Genomic DNA, 12788 nt, shown 5'->3' with positions numbered 1-12788 from the left:
CACCAGGACAGCCTCAGCCGAGACTGTTCTGTAGGCGCAGGCTATCCTCAGTGCTCCCTGTCTTGGTACGTTTGTCAGTCGTTTGCAGTATTTCTTGACCCTCAACGCGTCGGCCCACACCTCCGCCCCGTAGAGCATGATCGAGTGGGTCGTTGTCATCAGTAGTCGTCTCTTCCATTGTCTCGGTCCAAATGTATTTGCCATAAGACGACTGAGAGCGGAAGTCCTCTCTGCCGCCTTCCTCGCTGTCTGTTGTATGTGCGGCCAGAAGGTCATCTTCGTATCTAGGGTCACCCCCAGATACTCGACCGCCCTACTGGTCCGCAGCGATACCTCTCCGACTGTCATGGGAATCAGGGTATTAATCCTGCTTTCCGTCAGAAGGATGAGTTCTGTCTTGGCCAGGGCAAGGCTAAGTCCGCGTTCAGTCATCCATCTATTGATTCGTAACATCGCGCGGTTCAGAAGCATTGGCGCCAGCTCCGGGGTACGGGCTATTATCACCACAGCCACATCATCGGCGTAGGCAACCAGCTCCACCCCCGGTGGCATCGGTAGTCTTAGTAGTGCGTCGTACAGTATGTTCCAGAAGTCGGGTCCAAGGATTGAACCTTGGGCGACTCCTGCTGTGATTCGTCTGGTCACTGTTCTGTCGGTCGTCTCGTATCAAATCCATCTGTCGTGTAGGTACTCCCTCATCACCCGCATCAGGTATTCGGAAACCCTGAAAGTTTGTAGGGCCTCCAGAATATCCCCCCACCGAGCGGAGCTGAAGGCATTCCTGACATCAAGAGTCGCGAGAAGTACTATTGGCCTCGCTCCGTAGCACACGAGCCTCGTCCGCCGAAAGGCGTCGGTCACTTGTCGAATCGCCCCTATAGTTGAGCAGCCCCGTCTGAATCCGTACTGGTTTCCTGCAAGTCCTCCGTTTGCAGGTACCGCGTTCGTCAGTCTTGGTTTCAATAACGCTTCGTAAAGTTTACCCGCTGTGTCTAGAAGACTCAGGGGCCTATAGGAAGACGGACTATTCGGCTCTCCTTTTCCTTTATGCAGGAGAACCAGTCTAGCAGTCTTCCATCGTCTGGGAAAGATGCCCGCACGTAAGACCGCGTTATACTTATCCAGGAGGAGTCCTGGACGTACGCCCACGATCTGCTGGAGGATCTCTCCCGGTATACCGTCTGGTCCGGGTGCCTTACCAGGCTTGATCGTGGACACAGCCTTAATAAGCTCTGCCCCGACAAACTCTGGCACTGTCGTCTCTTGTTCGTTCGTCATTTCTTCCGTCTCTGGTTGGTTTGGGAAAAGTCCATCTACTATTGCTTTCATGGTGTCTTTGTCTTTTGGTTCAGAAGGGCCAAGGGCCCCCAGTTTCTTGGTCACAATCTTGTAGCCAAGTCCCCAGGGGTCCCGCTCCACTTCTTCACACAACTGTCTAGCGCATCGGTTTTTACTGTCCTTTATTTTAGTAGTCAGTCTCTTACGTGCCATCTTGTAAGCTGTCGATAGTTCGTCCGCGTCTGGTCTGCTCTTTTTCCGTGCACGGTTCATCCTCCGGCGGCAGGCAATGCATTTCCCACGGAGGAGGCCAATCTCGCCCGTCCACCAGTACATTGCTCGTTTTTGCGTTCGGCCCTTGCGTCGAGTCATCGTGGCGTCGCACAGTTCCGTTATCAGTTCCATTGTCTTGTCCGTTGTCCATTCGGCACGCTCCCGCAGACCAAGCTCTGCCGGGACAGACTCGGCGGGTAACGGTGCCTCCCTTAGCAGTTTGTCAAACAGCTCTCTATCTTGTCGTCGTAAGTTCCAATACGTTGAAGTCCTGTCTCTAGTTTGTCCGTTTCGTATGTTCGTCGATTGATCTGTCACCTCAAAGACGATGTGCTGATGATCGCTGGCTGTATAGTCCTCGGTCACCCGCCATCCTCTTATCCGCGACGAGATCCTGTCTGACGTCATCGTCACATCGGGTATTGAGTATCCGAAGCCCGGTCGTCTATAGACAACGACCTATAGGTCGTTGTCGTCCCTTGGTTGACCACTACCAGATCAAGCCTTGCGGCCATTTCCAGAAGCAGCCTTCCTCGTTTGTCCGTCGTTGTCATACCCCACTCGACCGCTCTCGCGTTCATGTCTCCCGCGACGACAAAGTCACCCGGGAGACCTGTGAGGGCGTCTTCCAGCTTACCGACTTTTTCCTCGTACACTGCCATCGTGCAGTTTGGGGTCAAATATACGCTAACGTAGGTGACGGAATCTACCCTCACCCACGCGTAATCTTCCCCCCTGCCAGACGCTTGTATTCTCCTAGCCGGTTTGCCTTTGACCCATATGGCCGACGTACCGAGGGTACTCGAGAACCAGCCGTCCTGTTCTCGTAAGTCCCACAGTTGCTCGCTCAGTATCAGTATGTCTACGTTTCGTTCCTTCGCTGTCTGTGTAATAAGCAGCTGGGCTGCCTCGCACCTACGCAGGTTTCCTTGTAAGATTCCTGTCATTGTCGTGTCTGCTTCCGGCACTCCTCCAGCGCTGCCCGGTAGGCCGTGCATGCTCCCGTTCCCGGGACGTGCGCCCTCTCCGTTGCACGCGCCTCGGAACATAGGAAGCACGTCGGCTGTTTGGTGGGGCAGGCTCTCCCGACATGGCCGGTCCCCCCGCACCTCCAACAGCACTGTCCTCTGTCAGGTCTTGTTCAGTCCGTTCGTCTATGTCCGTATCCGAGGCACCGGTAGCACCTCGGGACCGTCAATCTTTCTCTCAGCCGACAGTTGACCCAGCCGATCTTGATTCTGCCCTTCTTGAGCAGTTTGTGGGCCGTGTCTCAGTCTGCTTCGAACACTGCCATACAAACGTCGTGTTTATTCGGTCCAAAAATGTGGATCTTAAAGTCCGCATCTTGTCCTGTTTCTCGTTTCAATGCGTTCTGTACATCATTCGTGTCTGTAACACAGTCGAGGTCTAGTATCTCTAGCGTCTGTCCGTGTGTCATGTCTCGTACATTACCCTCATTTCCAAGAGTAACCTGGAGTTTCTCCTGGAACTTCCGTCTTGCGTCTGCGTTACAGCGAAAGCGCATGAGGAGTCCTCCGTCCTTAGTCTTCCGATATCCCGAGATACTCACTTTAGAGCCCTCGGGATTAATCTCCGTCTTTAGTCGGCGCAGGGTATCCGCGTACGTTCGTCCGTCGTTTGGCCGTACCAGTATAACGTTGGACCCCCCCTTCCGGCGGGAACCACCCGCACTGGGCCGGTTCTTGTCCAGCTCGGGCCGTTTGTTCCCGTGGATAGGCGTCGCCGCTGCGGATGTCGAAGCTAGTGGCCTCTCCCTCCGCGCGCCCAGCGCCACCACAGGGGTAGTCTGTTGCGTCTTCTGTTTGAGGGAAGTCGTTTCCGTCGTTTGGTCATTAGTCTTCTGTTTAGACTTCCTCTTTTTTCTGTTCGCGGAGTTCACCGTGGTCCAGCCTGACTCGTCCGCAACCCTTTGATAGGCCACGGCTTGCTCAGGGCTGGCCCCCGTGTCCTCCCTCTTTCTTTTCTGTCTTTCTGTCCTCCTATCGTTTACGGACTCCAGGAGGGGATTTAGGCGGTCGCATTCACTCCATGCAATCTCCACCGCCTCCTTTATTACAGCCATACTAGTCGTTATGTCCGTACTAATATTTCTCTGTATCTTAGTCCGTGTCTCCATCTTTTCGAGCGCGGCATCAATGTGCCTGAGCTGCGTGCGAAACAGCTGGAGGTTTTCTGTCATATGTCCGTTGTCATTGTCCACGTCTTTCATGTCGGCGTCAGTGTTGGAGGTCTGCTTTTCGGACCCCTCGTTTTTCCGCGCAGGTGGCACTTGTATGCGCCGCAGCGGTACCGTTACGTCTCGTGTATCACTAGTTCTTGTCGGTGTTCGTCCTGTCGTCGGTTCTTGGCCCTCATCGGCAGAGACGTAGCTCACCCCGCTGTCGCCGCTTGACCCACTGTCCGTCCTCTGTCGTCTCGGTATGTTCAGTAGTTTCTTGTCGTTTTTTCCTGTCTTTCCCCCCGTTCCCGTGCACAAAGTGCGGCCCTCAAAATCCGTGCCGCTGCCCGTGGCCACCGGGGCTTTCACCCGATCGGAACCCGGGGTGGATTCCTCCTGAGAAGGAGTTACCACTTGAGGTACATCTATGTTTTCATTGTGCATATTCATATTGTTGGTTTTGTCCCGTTGTGCTGAAGGTCCCTCGTGGTCGCGACTCCACGAACCGCGCTGGGACAACGCACGGCCCCTGAGGTCCCCCCCCCCTGTATGTTTACCCTGTGTGTTCAGTGTTCCCCCCTGTGGTGTGTGCGTGTACGTGAGTGCCCATAGGCGAAACCGGGCTTCATTCACGGGGAGAGTCCGTTTAGAGATATCCCCTTCTCTCGCTTTCGGGCGGCTTCGTTTATAGGAGTCCTCGACCATTCGCTTTTCGGTAAGACCCGTTTATACGGTCACCGAGCATTCACTTCTCCGGTTTGCCAGAAGGCGTGTGTGTGTGAGTGTTTGCGTAGTGTGTGTGTGTGTGTATGTGTATGAGTGATTAATGGTTGGACACATCGGCAGAATACCATTATCTTTTGCGTCATTTGTGAGCCATATCTTCCTCTTGGCCGTGTCCGTTATAGCGTTGCTGCTCAGAGCATTGACGCGACGGACAACGTTTCCACCGGGCACGTCGTGGACGTTGGAAGCTAGCATTTGCCCAGTGAGGTGTTACCACTCACTGGACCAGCCCGGCAAAAAGACGGTATATTAACCCCGTTACAAAACATTTAATTACTACCTTCTTCGAGGTTATGTCTTGTCACGGGTGAAACCCGCTCAGGACGTTTCTCACGCCTTTCGTAGCGCGACACCGTACGTTATTCGAACTACAATAATTCGGGATATAACACCGATGCAGCACCACGTCATTTGTTTTTACCCCAACTCAGACGCCGCATCACTGGACAATACTTTTTCTTGAATAAATATGATTATGATATATTTTGTTAGTTGACTGATTAAAAAAAATGTTAATAGCTGTAGTAAAGATAAATATTAGTCTTCAAAATAGTAAAATTTGAAAACTATAATATAAGAATTAGATTATGTTGTTTGGAGCAAATAGCAATAATTAATCAGTGAAATACAAATTCAAATAATAAGTATAAATTGGAAAAGCATTATTAAAATATCATAATTGAATTATTTGTACATATTTTACACGAAATGTGACGATTCAGAATTATTAATAACCTCAGTAGTAATATCTTAACCTAATTAAATGGTTATTATTCATTACTTTAAACATAAACAGTTAGTAAAAGAAGCATAATTATGAAAATATTATTCATTAAGGGAGGGGTAGGGTCTAATGGTAAAAAAAAACACAATTTTTGCGAATTATTTTTAGAAATATGGCTTAAGATACTTTAATAAAAACTTTTGCATATTACAGTACATCATTTGAACAATATTAAAAAAAATTTTGATGCGAAGGTATTGAAAAATAAGCCAGTGAGAGAGCATCTGCCAAAACGTGTTTTCGGAAAGGCGTCTTGCGGTGAGCATCGCCGTTCGCCGTAGAATCATCTGAAATAAAAAAAATCAGTATTTTTAGTTGAAGTAAGACTTTTTCTCGCCCCCTCCCCCGTTATTTTTGATCTTTTTCTTTTTTTAATTTTTGTCGTCTGTTTAAAGTAAAACAGCTATTTTTTTACGAAAAATTCTGCCATTTTGTAGGTGGAAAACTACCTCAATGTTAAAAAAAAAAAAATAACGGGGGGGGAGGTATTTTATATGTAGAAAGTGTGTGCCAAATTTGAAAAGAATCGGTTTAGTAGTTTCCGAGTTCTGTTGATCACCGACTTTTAGAAAGTCATTTTGAGAAAAACGTGTTTCAAGTTTTTAACTCTGAAAAAGTGAAAAAAAGTTTATTTTCTTACCTTATACGGAATCATCTATTCCAGCTCCATAAAGTACATTCCTTGCAGCAATATCATTGTTCAAAGATTGACGAGGGATTAAATCTTATACCTGCTCCGCTGTTTGAAGAGGGGTCACTAAATGCTCTATAAATTTAAAAGTTTTACTCCGATTGACTTGAAATTTTAAGATAACATTCTTGAAATGATTTACTACAAGAATTGCTGAAAAAAAATTTTCGATTTTTAGATCCTACCCCCCCCCCCCCCTCCTCTTGATAAATGTGATAGAGATAAAAATTTTTCACGAGTAGTTTCTTATCTATGAGTGAAATAAAATATAAGTTCTGTTGTTGTCCCGCAAACGGGCTACTAAAATTTAGCTGATTGATAATTAATAGTTCGAATCTCTCTGTGAATAGGATTTGTAATATTTTGATAGCTTATGATATAAAGCAATTGTTAACATTGACTTCTCTAGCAAAATATGTCAATCTACTTTTTTATCATTAAAGCAAACTAAAATTGGAATTCAAATTTATACCCCTGCTATTCGGCCATGTTGGCAAATTTTTCGAAAAGTGATCAATGGATTACGTAGGGATGTTTTTAGTCACGGACACTTAAATGTTGCATTTTATCGAGTTCGATTATACACTCGGCAACAAAATTATCGCAACAAAGATTTTTCATCGAAAAATTGCCATTTTTCAAATGCTTGTAACTCGGTCAATTTTTATCGTATTGAGATCATTTTTTTTTTGTTTTATAGAAAATTATGTGTACTTTGAGAAACAAATGATATCCACCGTCTGCAAGATAATCTCACATTGCTATGTCTTAATCAGGCATACCAACTTTTTTTTCTTAAAAAATTCAATAGTTTGCACGTATGCCTGGATTACCAAAATTTTTTTTTCGAAAAACTACAGAATTCCTTTCAAAGTACACTTTTCAACGAGTATTTTTAATCAAAATTCGACACTCCACGATTTTTTTCGACCGAGTTATGCCATTTTAAAGATATTCCAATGTTTTAGCCAAATACCGCCAACATCAGCATTACCCGATGCGTACCGCGAGGAGGTTGTTGGTCGGACTTACGCATCATTGTGGCCCTGAAAAGGGCCGATTGTGTAAACCGTTTTTAACATTAGGGATCCCGCGGCTCGTCACTTCCGTAGTATTTTTTGACTCCAAACCCTATGCGCTTAAAGCCTTTAGTATCGTGTATTGACACCTCGCTGACGAATTACCTCTCTTAAACGTTCTTGCATATTAATGCATGCTCTAATTGAATCCTGAGGTATCTCGTGCCAAATTTCATTCAGAATTCTCCCAAGCTCTTGGAGGTTAGCAGGAGGTCTCTGTATGTTACTTAATCGCCTACCCATCGTATCCCACACATGTTCTATAGAATTGAGATCTGGACTACAAGCAGGATGAGGCAATACCTCTACGTTGTTTTCTGCTAAGTAAGTACGAGTTTTCCTTGCAGTATGAGGGCGTGCATTATCCTGCATCAAGATAAAATTACAACCCATTTGCCGACGCATTGGAATTACGTGAGGACGTAAAACTTCGTTTATGCAACGTCCCGCTGTTAGTCCAGGGGTTGGGATAATCACTAAATCTGATCGATGGTTCATTGATATTCCACCCCAAACCATAATGGATCCTCCACCAAACGCACGAGTTGGATCAACGTGATTTGGTGCAAAACGTTGTCGTCGACGACGCCAAATTCGAATCCTAGCATCATTTCCGTACAGACAAAACCGAGATTCATCTGTAAAAAATACATGTCTCCACTCTCTTGGTGTCCAATATCGATAATTTCGGGCGTAATTCCGACGAGCTCGTCGGTGGACTGCTGCTAAATTAGGCACTCTAGCACGAATTCGTGATCTCAAACCTTTGTCATGAAGGCATCTCCTTATCGTCTGAGCGCTAATTCGTCTGCCTGGTAAAGCATTATTTTCAATTTGTCGCGCAACCTGCCTTGGATTGCGCAGAGCTTCATTAACAATGTTGCGATCCTCTCGATTTGTAGTAATCCTATGTCGACCTTGACCAGGTCTCCGGCGATAAGAACCTGTTTCTTCATACCGACTAAGAACGCGTGACACCGTTGAACGATGAATCCCCATTCTTCTGGATATTTCGCTTTGATTCAATCCCGCTTCTAGCAGGGCAACAATTTGAGCAGATTCGATTTCAGTAAGCCGAGGCATTTCGATTGCGACGGTAATGGTTAATTGTTGTGGACGCTGTATAGTAAAATTAATGTTGAATGATTTTTTGCCTTAACTCTTGGCCAGTATGCCACCTTAAACTGTTATTTTATTTTTTTTAATTGATTTGTCGGTAAGGTTGACTAAAACATTGGAATATCTTTAAAATGGCATAACTCGGTCGAAAAAAATCGTGGAGTGTCGAATTTCGATTTAAAATACTCGTTGAAAAGTGCACTTTGAAAGGAAATCTGTAGTTTTTCGAAAAAAAAATTTTGGTAATCCAGGCATACGTGCAAACTATTGAATTTTTTAAGAAAAAAAAGTTGGTATGCCTGATTAAGACATAGCAATGTGACATTATCTTACAGACGGTGGATATCATTTGTTTCTCAAAGTACACATAATTTTCTACAAAACAAAAAAAATGATCTCAATACGATAAAAATTGACCGAGTTACAAGCATTTGAAAAATGGCAATTTTTCGATGAAAAATCTTTGTTGCGATAATTTTGTTGCCGAGTGTATATGTGATTCTATCTATTCCGGATAATTCATAACTCTTTCGAATTTCTTTTTCACGTATACAATTAATCATAATTACAACAAATTATAAATTAAAGTCTATATCAAACTTCAGATTGAAATACATGAGAATCACATTATTGGCTATTAAAAAAATTATTATTTTATCTACGAACAACATTTTTTTATTTCAGGCATTTTTTATGTAACAAATAGGATATCTCAAAAACTACAGAATATTTTTTTAAATTTTCAAAAATCCATGTATTAGTGATTGGATGGCGAATGAGAATCCCTTTTTAGAATTTCAATTACTTGATTAATAAATGTCATACAGCTGTTTAAACTTGCAACGATTACCGAAAATCGTTTCGACTCGCGTAGGTTAAGAAGCGGCGAAGCGTAGCAGCCGCGATCGGTTTGAGAGAGAGAGGGCGCGTAGGGGCAATGACCGGGAGGGGAGTGTTCGACAGTCAGTATGACTGTGTCACTCATTCCGGCTACATCGAGCTACCCTTTGTGAGCTACCAACGCGAACGCGCAGCTTCTGAGAGATCCAGGGAGACGAGCGCATCACTAGTGAGTGCGGAGGTGAAGGGGTGTAGTGCGCAGAGTGTGCATTCTCAGCAGGAGTAACTGTCACGAGTGGAGTGCCGAGTGCGCGCACTGTTCAACGTGCGCGACCTCGGCGGTTGCGAAGGTTCGCTCTACAGCCCTAGCAGCATCCCCAGCAGCGAGTGATCCCGGCGGCAGCACAGTAATAAGCAGAGCGGCGAGCATCGAAGCGTCCCATCGACAGCTAGTGCGCTGGATACGGTTGGCCACCGTATCCCCATCTGATCCGCGGTAGGTGCTCAAAATTACCTATTGTTGTCTGTAGGCGATCCCGCGCAGCGTGCGCGGTGAAATTGTTTAAAGCATGCGAGCGTTTAGTCCGCGACGGTCGCGAGTTTTTCTCTCTCTCCCCTCGTTTATATTGTCAACCGATTTCGCGTGCGTGAGTCTCTCGGCAAATCCCTCCCGTGTAATTGATAGAATTCAATAAAGCGTTTAACAGCTATTCGTAATCGAGTTATTGTTTCGTCTTTCCTTTGTCCGGAATGCATGTTATTGTTTACGTTCGGTTCGAATAAGCCGGTAAAAAGGCACGGATCGCGTAAATAACGAGAGAAGCGACTTGCAACCCGAGTTTCCAGCAGCGGCCGACGGAGCGCTGCTAAGCAAGCGCGACAGCGCCGCCAAGTGGCGAGTTCGGGAATCCAACTCCGCTTGGCGAGGGAACTCTGCGCAGGCGCACTCCCGGACAAGGTAGGTTGACGTGCTTACGGCACGTAGATAACAAGGCGTCGTTTGACCGAAATAACAAATAGGTTTAATAGGTTAACGGTTAAACGGCAGCCTGTTACAAACTATTAATTTGTTAATAATAAATAACCTACGAACTTTGTTGTAATGTATGTACCTATATATTTTGTTACTGGGATTTAGACCGTTTACATAAAAATATTTATCGAGAGGATTATAGAAAACTGCAGCTCGTTCCGGGCGTGCAACAACCATACGAGGTTGTGCCCGATAGTTCAGCTTCACCTTATGGCCCGCGGAGAGCGTCGTGGATCACACAGTAAGAATTCGCGATCTTGATTAATTAATTAACGAGTTCAGAGCGGCGCAAAGGGAACGGAGGGGAGTCAAGCGCAAAGAAATCAAGAGCGTGTAATAAGTAAAACGACAAACTTTATATGCGTGAATGAAAAGTGTACAATAGAGGTAGTGCAGCGGTAGAGAGAGAAGCAAAAGCAAGCGAAAGAGAAACCTAAATGACAAGAAGGCACTTACATACATGTCGCTGAGCCCTTGTGCTAAAAATTAAGTTCGTGTCCTTGGATGAGAACAATAGCCTGATGGCGAAAACTCTGGTGATAGCTTTGCCGCTCTCGCAGGAAAAAGAATCTATGCGTGTTAAGACTTTTTGGTGAAATGAATTGATTTAAATTTGAAACAATGATCTTTAATTAATCAACAATTTAAAGTATGTACAAAATAAAAGTCTATATCAGAGACACGGCCTGCCCCGTGCAGCCACTCTCTCGTAACCAACTTACATGTCTAAGTGTTAGTGTGCGCTTGCTCTACATGCGTTATCACATACAGTTGCACTCGTACTTCCCATCCGTGTGCGCGCATGCGCACTCACTTACTTGATATAGCGGGAAAATATAAATTCATAATTTAACACACCTCCTTGAATTTATATTTCCTTGCTTCTTTTCATTTTCAAAATTCATAGTGTTACATATTGTTTATTAAATTTTTCGCATTAGAAATTTTCTTATAATATATTTAATTTTTCTCGAAAATTTTGAAACTTAACTTTTTCTAAAGCCTTTGTAAAAATGTCAGCAATATTATTTTCACTGTCTACCTTTAATATATCAATCTCTTTTCTTTCATGACTCTCATTTACAAAGTGAAAGTGAGTTTCTATATACTTTGATTTCTTCGTTAAGTTTCCAAATTTTGCAATGGCAATAGCCCCGGAATTATCTTCATATATATTTATCGGTTTTTCGATTTTTACATATAAATCTTGCAGTACATTTTTTACTACCTTCAACTCGCTCACAGCATCTGACAACGCTACATATTCTGCTGCCGTTGAAGACTTCGCAACGCTACCTTGCTTCTTAGCTTTCCAATAGATCGCGTTTCCAAAATATCTTATTACATAACCTGTTGTTGATTGTCTGTTATTTTTATCTCCAGCCCAATCTGCGTCAACATAACAATCTAACATATCAAGATCAGAGTTTCTTAGAAAATTTAATTTTTTCTCTTTAGTTAAGTACAAATATTTTAGTACTCTCAAAACGTATTTATAATGTGATTTATCGTAACAATTTTGAAACCTACTTAAGTAATTTACGCTATAACTAATATCAGGTCGTGTACAAGTGCTAATATATAATAAAGCTCCAATTAGATTTCTAAATTTTATTTCATTTGATACTGTTTGAGCTGCACTTAAGTGTAAATTTTTTTCCATAGGTGTATGATACAATTTGCTATTTTCCAAATGATATGCTACACCCAATGACTGTATGTATCCACTTTGATCCAGACTTAATTCCCCTTTTTCAATATCATATTCTATATTTATTCCTAAATATGTTTTAATTTTCCTCAAATCTTTCATAGCAAATTTACTCATTAATCTCTTTTTTATTTCTATAATTCTTTTCTTATTCTTAGCACAAATTAATAGGTCATCAACAAATAACAAAATAAATATTTTATCACCATTCTCAATTTTTATATATAAGCAGTAATCACTCTTACTTCTCTCAAAACCTAAACTCGTAATGTAACCATCGAAGCATTCATACCATGCTCTCGGACTTTCGCTAAGTCCATATAAAGCTTTTTCTAACTTTAGAACTTCTCAAGTATTATCATCAAAACCTGGTGGTTGTTTTACGTAAACTTCAGACTTTACTCGCCCATTCAAAAAAGCTGTCTCAACATCCATCTGTTCAATTTGAAATTTATTTTGATTACAATGTGATAAAAGTAATTTTAATGTTTGTAATCTAACTACAGGCGAATAAACATTTTCCATTTGTTCATCTTGTTGAAAACCACGTACAACTAATCTTGTTTTTTTTCTACCATCATGTTTGTTTGTGTAAACCCATTTTAAATTTAGAATTTGTTTATCTTTTGGTCTTTCAACCTTTTTCCAAGTTTTATTTTTTTTAATACATTCTAATTCTTTATTCATTGCTTCTTCCCACAACTCTGACTCATCGTTATTTATCGCGTCTTTATATGACTTTGGGGAATCGGCACTGACAGTATTTACATAAATAAAATTTGAAATGGGATTACCATTGTTACGTCTCGTGCATCAACTACGAATAGCTAATGAATGAGACGTTCCAATATGTTGACTAGTGGTCGGATATGTCTCACTTATAATAATAATATGTGGAAATGTATGTCTGATGATTGTACTACCTTTAATTGTTGATAAAATGTAGCAGGCTCTAACTGCTTGTTGATTGTATGAGTGTAGCAGGCTCTAACTGCTTGTTGAATTGAATAAATGT

The sequence above is a fragment of the Phymastichus coffea genome, unplaced genomic scaffold (genome assembly GCF_024137745.1).
Source record: "Phymastichus coffea isolate CEN01 unplaced genomic scaffold, Cenicafe_Pcof_1.1 PCOF00042, whole genome shotgun sequence".
Classification (NCBI taxonomy): Eukaryota; Metazoa; Arthropoda; class Insecta; order Hymenoptera; family Eulophidae; genus Phymastichus; species Phymastichus coffea.
Note: the sequence above shows the minus strand (reverse complement) of the source record.